General features: G+C 38.8%; 1 pseudogene; it reads left to right on the top strand.

The window, feature by feature from the left end:
• Nucleotides 1–10,724: 10,724 nt before the first annotated feature.
• On the top strand, nt 10,725–11,715 carry LOC101519789 (superkiller complex protein 8-like; annotated as a pseudogene).
• Nucleotides 11,716–13,514: the final 1,799 nt, after the last annotated feature.

Raw genomic sequence — 13,514 nt, 5'->3', positions numbered from 1 at the left:
CTCCCTGCTTGTGGCCTGGGAAAGCAGTCGATCATGGCCCAAGGCATTGGGACCCTGCACCCGTGTGGGAGACCTGGAAGAGGTTCCTGGTTCCCAGCTTCAGATCGGCACAGCACCGGCTGTTGCGGCTCACTTGGGGAGCGAATCATCGGATGGAAGATCTTCCTCTGTCTCTCCTCCTCTCTGTGCATCTGACTTTGTAATAAAATAAATAAATCTTAAAAAAAAAATGTATCCAAGCAACTTTTTCGTCATTCAGTGCAATTCAATTATGATCAAAAACTATATATTATATCATATCCAACCCTTTCCTTATCAACAAGTCAGCTACCAAAAACATTTGATGAATGTTTAACATTTGTCTATACCGATATTTAACCAGGTACTATTCTTGTCACTTTATATAGTGGGTAATGTAACACTTAGTTCAATCTAATCAAATAGTTTCATGTTGCTTGTTTAAACACCAAAATGATTCATTAATAATTGCATAGAAAAGAAGAGCTCATGGAATTACATACGAAGTTAAATGGACTAATGAGAAAATAGGGAAAGTGAAACCTAGAGAACGGAGAAGCTTGTTGGATAGAGGACTGGATGTTTGGAAGAAATACTGCTCGGCCGCTTGACCACTCTGATATATGAGGGCAAAAATGGATGCATTCCAGTTCCTGGCATCACTTATTTCTCTCTCACTCGCTCTCTCTCTCTCTTTAAAATAAAAAAAAAAATACATAAATAAGCAGAAAGGAAAAAGTCACTGAAAGTGACACATTCTGTAAATAACCTCAGCAGCCACAAACAACAGACAGTATTTAGACAGTGTTTAAATAAGCGATTGGAGGACAGCTGGTCATGATTTGGTGGTCATAAGAGACCGCATCACTGAACATGACAGATTTTTCCAGCTGAAGTCATGCATGCATGCAGAGGATAATCATCCTTAGGATTAACTTTAAAAAAATTGATACTTTTGGGCTTAAAATCTAATGAAGTCTTCTCTACTATACATTTTGAAATTCAAATAACATGGAGGAAAAAATACATTAAATGTAGGAATTCCTGAACTTTTCATGCCAATTTTAGTCTTTATATAGCATGATTTGAATGCCCTAGTCTTCAGCAGCCTATGAATGCAAATTTAATTGCATTACTGTTTTAGCTTGCATCTTAATCATTCTGGGTTTCCAACTTTATGAAGATGAAATCTAATTCCTTCAGTTGATACTGATGTCTCAAGTTATCCTATGTAATGTCCAAAATCCTCTTACATATGTGTATCAAATCATTTCTCCATCCTTCTCAGGCTAAGTTTGACAGGCAGTTCCTGACCATTAGCCACCAAAGCTGGCTTCTAGAGATGTTTGTGGTCAACAGAGGTTTCATACTAATTGTTTAGGAGACACACTGCCCCTACCTTGTGTTAGTTGTTCTTGATTTTAAGAATAACCTCTAACGTTTAGATGGACTCTCAAACTCAAATTTGCATACATGGCATGTAGGGATCTTGTTCCATGGAGTTTGTGATACAGAAGCTCCCAAATGATGCTGTTGGGGCTTCTTCCTGGACTACCCCATGAATGTCTAGATATCAAAACACTGTCTGTTGAAGTGTTATTTTGGTAAAACTTGACATTCGCTACTGCAGATTATCTTTTTACTCTAGATTACCAGGCCTTTGTTCCTATTGAATCAGTATTTCTGATGTAATAACACAGAAATCTGTGTTTTTTAATAAGCTTCTTCAAGTGGATTACATGGCCAGAATCTTGGTACATGAATGTAGTGGCTTTGACATACAAGAAAATGCTTAAAAGACACAGAAGAGGGCCTGGCACAGCAGCCTAGTGGCTAAAGTCCTTGCTTTGCATGCGCTGGGATCCCATACTGGTGCTGGTTCATGTCCTGGCTGCTCCACTTCTCCTCCAACTCCCTGTTTGTGGCCTGGGAAGCAGTACAGGTTGCCCCAAAGCCTTGGGACGCTGTTCCTACTTGGGAGACCTGGAAGAGGCTCCAAGCTCCTAACTTCAGATTGGCTCAGCTCTGGCCACTGGGGCTACTTAGGAAGTGGGTCAGCAAATGGAGGATCTTTCTGTATTTTCTCTCTCTGTATATCTGCCTTTCCAATAAAAATAAAGAAATCTAAAAAAATAAAAGACGATAAAGAAGATGCTCTGTGTTTATATCGTCATGATATTGGAAATGTGAAAGAAGCCCCAGCACAAGGTAACCTGGACTCTATACTTTCAGAATTTAGAGCTCTTTCACAAAGTGAAATTTTTTGTTTTGTTTGTTTGTTTTATTGTTGTTGTTTTCATTTTTGCTGAAGATTTAGTCAAGGATGTGTCTGAGATTTGTTCAGATATGTTCGTAAGAACATAAAAAACACCTTCTTAGAAGTACCATGCTCTTGCAGTCAATCCTTGTCTTGCTTTCTTAGTCTGGATTTTTATTCCATATCCTGCCCACCTTTCTTGCAGATTCTCACAAGGGCCGTAATGCTTCTCCTTGCATTCTGGACTCTGTGATGTCTTCTCCCCTGCTTCCATTAGAACTGAACCTCCAGTAGTGATTAGAATCTTGTGTCTTTTCCTCTGAGAGGTCCCTGGTTTGTATTTAATCTGACCAATAAAAAGACAAGTCTAAAAGGCTAGGATGTCATTCAACTCCAAATCCTGCATGTATTAGAGGTACTGTAAGGTCTAGTTCAGCTGTGTTAAAGCATTATTTGCCTAGCACAGGCCTTTGATGATGTTTCTGTCTGGCAGAGGATGCCATGGTCCAGATTGAGCTAGCATATGTCTCATTAGTAGTAGCCAGAATCACCCCATATATCTTAAAATTCTATTTACCAGCATGGACTTGCCAGGACACTGATTGTCCCAAGAAGCATTGCTCTTTTTCTTGGAAAAGCAGAGCCTCTGCTATTACTCTCAGGACTGTAGAATGAGCTAACATTAGAGCTCACAGTCTCTGGTCACCCTGAGGATAACTGTTTCATTTTACAAGGAAGAAACAAGCAGGAAGAGGAAAAGGCGACTCAGATAGCATCAGAGAGATTTTAATGATATGTTGTCATCTAAATTCATGACTCTTAGAAACAAGGGCTTTTCGGAAGCTTTGTGGAATCATCCGTGGAGGAGGAGGGATTTTTCTAACTCTAAATAATAACACACATTTTAATTAACCACAGAATAGTTCCTTTGATCCCTGGACACTGTCTTTCAATCATGTGTTTCAGGAACCGTTATTCCTCCCTGACTCCTAATAATATCAGAATCTGCATAAGGTTACAGAACTTTCTCTATCTGTACAGCAAGTCTTATTGTGTTTTGTCAGTTTTATCATCTTACCCAACATTTCAATAATAGTACCATGATAAATGTAAACATATGCTGATTTCAGATTGAGATTTAACTTTTCTATATTTAGCAAATATTAATGAATTATCTTCCATTTGCTGTTTTTGTGGCTTATTGTCAATATGGCAAGGAACACGCTGAATACTGCTTGTACTCTGCCAGTCTGAACATTCTATTTGATTTCATTCTCAACTATCCAGTAATATATTGTCTATGCTGGTTGCTCCTGCCACCCAGTAACTCCAGCCACCTAAGGTAATAGTTGCCTATGTGAACAAATGTGGAGTCAAACAGTTGTAGAAAAGAAAATAGATGTAGGTACAGGCCAACAGGTAGCCACTGAGACTCCAATTTGAAGTGAGGGCCTAGATATCAAGTATATGGGGGCACCAGAAAAGAAAATAATGGAGCATTGAATATTTTCCAAATCCTCACTGGTATCAGGAGAACAGCATGATGAAGGGGTGTAGCCACCTGACTGGGTTCAGAAATCCTCTCGCATGGTAGATGGAAGGTCTAGGTGAAACAATGTTGAATCCCTGTTCTAACAAAATGAAGGTATTTAACCAGTAATAAAATAGAAATAATCTTTTAAAATATCATTGTAACTGGATTTAAAAAGTACTTTTTGATCTTGAAACGAAACACAGACAAAACTATCAGAAAACAGAACTGAGACTCAGGAGTAGGAATGTCAGTATGAATGCCTTTTTTTGTTGTAACATCATAGATTATTTCTGATGATTTTTGACATGTTAAGAATTAGTCTGAAGAGAGACATGTGGCCTAGCCCTTAGCATGTCAGTTAAGACATCTACATCCTATATCAGAGTTCAGGGATTTGATACCTGTTTCTCGACCTGCCTCTAGCTTCCTGCTAATGCAAACTCTGGGAGGTAGTGGTAATGGCTTAAGTAATTGGTTCCTTTCCACCCACATGGAACACCTATGTTACGATCCTGACTCCTGACTTCAGTTTTGCCATGTAAAGACCAGTCATGGTCTGTCTGTCTATCTCTGTCATATATATATGTACATATATATACACACATATGTGTGTGTAATTTATATATATATTTATAATTATATATATGCAAAATTAAAAGAATTTGTTTATAATCCTGAATTGAGAGCCAGAGGACCAGTTATTTGCATTAGCTAGCACATAGGGGCACTAGTCTCTGACTGCAGTGAGAATGGCATCCATTTTTTCTCATTTTAATTAGTAATATCCTAAAGAACACTTTAGCATTATGATGTCAACTGCTAACTGCTCATTTTAGATGAGTTAATATTGGCATTCTTAAAAGAAGGCATCTTGGGGCCATATTTGGATAAACACAAACTTTTTTTAAAAATCCCAGGAATGAATAATTTTTTAAAAAGAAAGCATACTAATGCTGGCTTTAAGGGCATCTATCAAGATCATGCTCCCATTGTATTATGCCCTCATTTCTTCAAAAAAATCCTGGTTGGGTATGAGATTATTAAGACATAAAGCTAGGTTATATTTGTCCATATTTTATTCATGTTTTTTTCCAACTACATTCCTAAATGACATTGGTTTATTATTTTACTTTATTTTTTATAGTCCCAATAGAACTCATTGCTGAAATCTTTCTAATTCTATGCCAGGTTTGGACAAAGTTCTTTAACTTTCAAAGCAACATTCAGCATGACTATAATGTGTTCGGCATTCTATGTTTTTTTTTTTTCAGTGAATTTTTGTAATTTTCATGTTTTTAAATGCTAAAATTCTATAGAGTAGTAAAGAGCCATTTGATGGTATCTATGACAAGCTTCCCTGATCCTGCTTTGGGCAGCAAGGGCTTAGTGCTCACACTGGTGGTGGTGTGAGTAGAAGCCCCCAGACCTCTTCATCTCGACTAAAGAGAGCTATCTCACACAGGTCTGTGCCCTCCTCCTAGGATGGGTCATGTTCAATGGCTGATCAGGGTGGAGCATTGGAGACTTAGGTCGCTACCTTAATTTAGCATCAAATCAGGTGATCGTGCAAGCTGCAGGGTAGCCTCTGAGTTGGCTGGGGCATTTGTTGACACCGTGCTGAAGATTCACTTCTTTCTGGGTCCAAGCTCTCTTTATTTCCTCTCTCCTCTCTTGAGTGTTGAGCCGGGACATTCTTGCACTCATCTCCATCGTAGAGGCCAAAGTTCAGCTTTCAACAGACATTCATTATTTATATTTTAAATTTTGCATTTTATTTCTAAATAGTAGTTTGTGTGTGAATCTTTCTATATATAGATATATGTATGTGTATATACATATACATATATTGAGTATATACATATATATACACATATATGCAGTACAATGTGATGTTTTAATATGTGGTTACATTGTGTAGTGATCAAATTAACCTAGTTAACATATCAATCACCGTGAATACTTATCATTTGTTTGTCATAAGGACATTAATATCCTTTCTGTTAGTTTTTTGGGGGGAATGTTCCATACGTTTTTGGTTAACTATCATCACTCTGATATATCTATCAGAATTGACTGCTTGTAACTGAAACTTTGTGCCTGTTGTCCCCTAGTCCCACTTACCCCCAATCTCTGAATGCCAGGGTTCTACTCTACATTTCTGTGAGAGTGAATTTTTTAGACTTTGTGTATAAGATTTAATGGTATTTGTCTCTCTATGCCTGAATTAGTTCACTTAACCTAATACCCTGTAAGTATTCATTCACATTGTTACAAATGACAAAAATCCATTTTTTAAAACCATGTAATAACATTCCTTTGTGTGTGTATGTGTGTGTGTATATAGATGTGAATATGTGTATCATTTTTAGCTATTCAGACATTGCTTCCATATTTTTGCTATAATTTTTGAATAATGTTGCAATAAACATGAGAGTGCAGATATCTCTTCTGCTTACTGGTTTTAACTCTAGAAATAAGATTACTGGACATTCCACAGTAATGTGACTTTTAGTTTTATGGGAGAACCATACTCTTTTTCAGAATGACAGTACTAATTTACACCAGCATCAGTGTAGAACACATCCTCACTGACATGTGTTACCTTTTATCTTTTTGACACTACCTAAATTTGTGGGTTTGCGATACCTCATTTTGTTTTGTAATTTGCACTTCTCTGGTGATTAGTGATTTCAATTTCTTTTTATATCTCATTTGTAAACATCATGCTTGAGAATTGTTTAGTCAGGTCCTTTGCTAATTTTTAATAGAGTTTATTTTCTTTTAGTCAGTATTACTTTTCTTTTTTTACATTTTATTATTACTATTATTATCATTATCATTTTATGATACAGTTCCATAGGCTCCTGATATTTCCCTTACCCCCTCCCCAATTTCCACCCCCTCACTGAGTTCCCCTGTATCATTACTAAAGTATAGTTCTTCATACACAGTAATATGTCCGTCATTGTGGCACGGACGATGGCAGAGAGTCCAGCATCCTATTGTGAGGATACAGTAAGCAATTTCATTGGGGGTCCATCTTTGTCTGGAAGTAGAGATGCATACTGCATTGTATTCTCACATCTGGATATGTTAGTCTCCATTTCACAGCTACTGTACATCCCCTCAAACGAAAAGTCATAATACAAAATCAAAAATAGAAAGAAAAATAGAAATTTACAATGCCATGAAATTTAAATAACATGCTACTAGATATGACAGTCTCCATTACACAGCTACTATATATCCCCTTAAATGAAAAACCACAAAACAAAATCAGTATCGGAGAAAAAAGAAATTAACAACACCATGAAGTGAAATAACATGCTACTGAATGACTAACGTGTAGCTGAAGAAATGAAAATTAAGAACCTTCTTGCAGAAAATGATGCTACTGTGTGATCTGTGAGTCATTGAAGAATTTAATCGAAAGAAAGTGTTTTCAAGAGATGAAACATGCAGAAATCAACAAAACCCATGTGATATAGTTTCCGCTGATTTTTGTTGGTGACATGTGTCTCTTCTAGACATCAAATACATGGGTTTTGTTTTTTAATCCAGGCTACTAATCTATGACATTTGATTGAGCTTAAGCCACTTACATTCAGGGTTAATATATATGGGGAATACTTTGGTCCTGTCATTTTAGGAATGGGTTGCTCATTGGTTGAGTCTTCTGTCGTCATTTTACTGGGAAGTTCTTCCGATTTGCCTTTGGTTTTGTTGGGTTCTATTCCTTTTCTCTGTGAAGAGAACATTTTGAAATATCATTTGTAGGGTAGGTTTGGAAGAGGCAAATTCTTTTAACTTTTCTTTGCTGTGGAAAAATTTTCAAAGACAAAAGAAAGCTTTGCTGGATATGTTATCCTAGGCCGGCAACTTTTTTCTTTTAGAATCTGGAATATGTCACTCCATTCTCTTCTTTCCTGTAGAGTTTCCTGTGAGAGATCTCCTGTGAGTTTAATTGGCATTCCTTTATATGTCAATTGATTTTTTCACGTGCACATTTAAGATCTTTTCCTTATGTTCAATTGAAGAGAGCTTGATGATCATGTGTCCTGGTGAAGATCGCTTTTGATCAGGCCTGTTGGGAGTTCTGTGCCCCTCCTGGATGTTGTTTCCCAATTCTTTCTCCAGATTAGGGAAAATTTCCTTTATTGTTTCATTAAATACATTTGTAAAAACAGTTTCTCTTTCTGCACCTTCTGGGACTCCCATAACTCTTATATTTGGCCTCTTAATAGTGTCTTTCAATTCTTGAATACTTTTTTTGGCCTGATCCAGCTCTGCTTGCAACTTTTTGTTTGCTCCCCCCTGGTGACAGGAAATATCTTCCAATTCTGAGATTCTTTCTTCTGCTTGCTTCATTCTATTTTGGAGACTCTCCATTGTACTTTTAATTTGCTCTACTGTGTTCTTAATTTCTGATATACCAGCCTTGATTTGCTTTATTGCTTCCTTAAATTCTTTGAACTCTTATATGTGCTTGTCATTGTTGATCAGAAGCTTTAAAATGAGTTTTCTGAATTCTGTGTGCCCCATTTTCTCGATGTCTTCCCCAGTTAACTCTGAGGTTGGCATAGGGTTTTGCTCCTTTGCAGGGGGAGTCTTAAGTAATGTTCATTTTGCCTGTGTGTCTTCTTTTGCTCTTGGTCATTGTACTTCTGGTTAGTAGAGTCTTCTCCTTGGGGCAGGTTTCCAAGCTGTTGTCACCCACAGGTCTACAGTTTGATTTTACTTATTGCCTTTGGTACACAACTCTTTGCTCATAGCCAATTGTGCCACTTCCTCCAGCGAGTTCCAGGTCTGGGTTCTTATGTTAGTTTTCCACCAAGAATTCTGTAGCCCCAACTCCTGGCTCACCAATCTCCACCTCCTGTGATACCATCCTGAGGCTTCACCATTGCCTTTACAGCCTTTCTCCAACCTCCGGTTGGAGCAGGTCCCAGGATTAGAAAGGAAAGGATTTTCCAGTGGTGATTCACTCCTCAAATAGCCACAATGGCCAGAGCTGAGCTGATCTTAAGCCAGGGGCTAGGAGCTTCTTCTGGGTCTCTAATGCGGGTTCAGGGTCCTAAGACTATGAGCCATCCTCTACTGCTTTCCCAGGCCACAAGCAGGGAGCTGAATCAGAAATGGAACTATCAGGACATGAACCAGCACCCATGGGGAGTGATGGCATCACATGGGGAGGATTAGTCAGTTGAGCCATAATACTTACTCCTCATTTGGTGTTTATTTGCATGAATGGTCTTTCTCAAAACTTCACTTTTAATCTGTATGTATCCTCACCTGTGAATTGAGCTCCTTAGTGCTAGGATGTAGTTGCATCTTTAAATAAAGTGTTACTTAAAAGGGATAATGACAGAAAGGGAGAAGCGAAGAGCACTGAATTGGGCCAAAGTCAGGAACCAAAATCTCCCTTCTATTCTCCCTCATGTGTAGCAGGGTCCCAGGTAGTTGGGTCATTGTTTCCTGCACTTTATCAGGAGCTGCATTGGATTTGGAGCATCAGGGAGTTGAAGTGAAACACTGATGAAGCATGCTGGTGCACAAGCCTTAACCCTCTATACCATTTGCAGGCTTTTTTAAAATATATTTTTTCTAAGTTATTAGAATAAATCATATTTTGACTGTGGAATTTAATCCATTTACACTCAATGTTAATACTGATTGAAAGAACTAACTCCTATGATTTTTCTTCCTTGGTTACTGATTGTATCTGCTCTGTTACAGAATTTCAGATTGTCCTCTGTGTTTATGATAGATCCTTCTAATGTAGGACTATCAAAATTTCCTATAAGGATGATCTGGTGGTGTTAAATGCCTCTGCTTTTGCTTGTCTTGCAAATACATTATTTTCCTTCACTTCTGAAACATAGTTTGATTAGAAATAGTAATATAATAATCTTGGTTGGAAGTCTTTTTTTTCAAGACCCTGAATGTATCACCCCACTGTTTTCTGACCAACAGGCTTCTGCTGTTAAGTCTACTATTACCTAATGAGTTTTCCTTTGTATATAATTTGATTTTTAACTCACTTTCTTTAAGATTCTCTCTTAGTCCTTAAATTTATTTCACTTAGAAGGCTTTCAATGCCATTTTACATCTGTTATCCTCTAAGCCTCTCATTGACTGGTAGCCTTTCTCAGGCAAGGCTGGATCTTATCAGGGAAAAGCAATCATGTGAACACTATGTCCTGAGAAGGACAGGTTCTGCTGCCCTGAGCCATGATGTGGTACAGGCTCTGGCTAGTGCTAAGGTAATGAGATCATTGCTGTTCCTTGTACTTGTTCAGGATATACAAAAGTATTTAATTTTTTAAATTTTGCTTTTTTATTAATATGCAGAGAACAGATTGTGTGCATTCTATGAGTACAGTTCCAAGAAGACAATACTGCTGTTCTTGCTCCTCTGATGCCCTTGCCCATATCCTCTCTGCTTTTCCTCTGTTTGATCTTATTTGCATCAACATAATTTTAATCCACTGTACATTAACAGGCTTAGTTTGTCACTTATCATAATATTCAACTAGTGAAAAGACAAGAGCACATTTCCACTGGAATATACACAGGGACTAAAAACAATCATACCCCAAAGTGATCATCTCATCCTATACTTGTTTGTGTATTTTGTATCAGCTCCCATGTATCAGAGAAAATGTACGATCTTTGTCTTTTTAAGAATGGGTCATTGCCTAAACATAATGGTTTTGAATTGCATCCATTTTGTTTCAAAAGATAGAATTTCAGTATTTTTTTAAATTAGTAGTATTCCATAATTTATATGCACATATATGTATATATGTACACAACATTTTGTTTATTAATTCATTGTTTGATGTGTATCTGGTTTTATTTTGCATCTTACCTATTGTGAGTTGAGTTCTAATAAAAATGAGGATGTTGGGCATCAGCAGCGTGAGCTATCGGTCTCTAGCCCTGCGTCCTTGTCAAGGAGATGACCAACCAGTACAATATTCTGTTCAAACAGGAGCAAGCCCACGCTGATGCCATTTGGTTGGCTGCCTGGGGGACATACAAGAAGGAAAATACGGAGATGGTGGTGGCAGGTTCCCTGGACAACCTGTTCAACCTCTGGAAGGAATGATGCCAGCTGGATCTGCAGTGGAGGCTGGAGGGACATCAGCTGGGCGTGGTGTCCGTGGACATCAGCCATACGCTGCCCATCGCTGCGTCCAGTTCCCTCGATGCTCACATCCGGCTCTGGGACCTAGAAAATGGCAAACAGATAAAGTCAATAGACGCGGATCTGTGGATGCCTGGACTTTGGCCTTGGCTCTTGATTCCCAGTATCTGGCTACAGGAACGCACGTGGGAAAATGAACATTTTTGGTGTGGAAAGTGGGAAAAAAGAATATTCTCTGGACACAAGAGGAAAGTTCATTCTCAGTATTGCATATACTCTTGATGGGAAGTATCTGGCCAGCAGGACCATAGAGGGCATCATCAATATTTTTGATATCGCAACCGGGAAACTGCTGCACACACTGGAAGGCCATGCCATGCCCACCCGCTGTTTAACCTTTTCCCTGGACTCGCAGCTGCTCGTCACTGTCTCAGATGATGGCTACATCAAGATCTGTGATGTACAGCACGCCATCCTGGTCAGCACATTGAGCGGCCACGCCTCCTGGGTGCTGAACGTCGCCTTCTGTCCTGACGCACTTTGTTTCCAGCTCATCCGACAAAAGTGTGAAGATGTAGGACGTGGGGATGAAGACTTATGTCCACACCTTTGATCATCAGGACCAGGTCTGGGGAGTCAAATACAACGGAATTGGCTCCAAGGTTGTGTCTGTTGACGACCAGGAAATCCACGTGTACCATTGCCCAGTGTGAACCCCGTCCCCGTGCCCAGGCTCTACCCACGAGGCACGGCTGCATCGTGACATTCCTTTCCTCTTCAGGCGTATAACGTGCAACATTTATAGCCGATACAGAAATTTTGTAGATAATTGTATAATTCTCTACATTGTGTTGGGAATGCTTGGTTGCTCACACTTGAGCATAAATGAAACATTCTTGATGCAAACAAAAAATGGGGGTACTCTCATATGCTGGCTTCACTTTGCTTGGGTAAATTCTCAGGAGTGGATGGATGCATCATACGGTACATCTCTTTGCAGCTCTCTGAGGAATCTCCTCCACAATGGTTGTAGTAGTTTACATAGCCATCATTGGTGGTTTAGGGTACCATTTTCCCTATACCCTTGCCAGCATCTGTTCATTTTTTTAACTGATAGCCATCCAACTAGGGTGAGGTGAAATCTCACTGTGCTTTTTTTTGTATTTCTCTGAAGGCTAGTGAACCAGATACTTTTTTATGTGTCTTTTGGCCATTTGTATTTTATCCTGTTTTGCTAGTGTAGTGGAATGTCTATGTGATATTAACTGTAAGACACTTAGGGCTTTCTGGCTCCTGAGGCAGAATGGGTTTCTGACACTGATGGTTTTTTTTTTTTTCAAGATTTTATCATACTACTACAGCCAGTACCCTAGGGTGTGAGAAGAGACAATGTAAGTGTTGTCTGTAAAAGCTACTGTGTGCTTTCCAGATAGCTACTGTTGCTGGGCTTCACACCTGTGATGATTGAAGGTGCCCCCTAAGATTGCTGATGTTCAGCGTCCATGTTGGTACTGGGGCTCCACCATTTATAACTTTCCTGCAATGAAGATTTCCCCCAGTCATGTGGCCTGGGTTGTTGCTGGTACAAGCTTTTCTCTCCTTATGCTGCCATCCTGCTACCTGTGCCGGCTGGAGTTCCCTGTCTCTTTTCCTGAACTCCAGTATTCCTCCATCACTTTCCTTGAGATGCAGTTATATACTAGTTGTTTTGATTCTTTATTGCAAAGGAAGAGGCAAATTCTGAACACCTCTGTTTGGCCCTCCTTTCACTCTTCGTTGTAGTTCTGACTTGCATTTTCCAAACTGGTAAGTGACTTGAATATGAGTTTCTCAAGAGAAGTTGTACAAATGGCTTGTAAATGTATGAAAAATTCTTTATAATTTGATTTCTTAGATTCAACTCTTTAATCCATTTGAGTTGACTTTTTTAAATGAAGGATCAGATAATGGTCATTTTCATTCTTCTGCACATGAATGTCAAGATTTTACAACACCATTTATTGAAGAAACTGTCCTTGTTCATTGTATGTTCTGCTACATTTGTCAAAAATCAATTGATGGTGGATATGTGGGTATACTTATTGATTTACTATCCTGATTCAGGTTATTTGTCTGTCTTTGTGTCAATACTGTGTTGCTTTACACTTATACCCTCTGCATTTTTAATGCCTTACACTGATCTCTTTCTAAAGATGTGTATCAGCTCTTTATTGTTTTGAATGCTACTAAACACTGCTGATGACAGTATCCTGTAGCATCACTGTCCACTTTATATTCACTTTTATTTTGTGAACTCTGCCAGGAGAGCCAGAATTAATTTTTAGTCACTTTTCAGAGTTCAGGGACATTGGAGACCGTAAGTAAACTGTTTTGGAATGAGGAGTACTTCCCTGAGACCTGAGCATTCTTAACACTGGCATGACACATGCATGGCTCGGGCTTTGCTTTGCCAGCATTAGCTTCCTCTACCTCTATTAGGAAACTACACTGACACATTTTTAAAGAGGACTTAATTCTTGGGAGATATGTAAGCATCTGCTAGGTAGCTGAGATAC

The sequence above is a fragment of the Ochotona princeps genome, chromosome 8, assembly GCF_030435755.1.
Source record: "Ochotona princeps isolate mOchPri1 chromosome 8, mOchPri1.hap1, whole genome shotgun sequence".
Lineage (NCBI taxonomy): Eukaryota > Metazoa > Chordata > Mammalia > Lagomorpha > Ochotonidae > Ochotona > Ochotona princeps.
The sequence above is the reverse complement of the archived record's forward strand: the minus strand, read 5'-3'. Positions and strand labels throughout refer to the sequence as shown.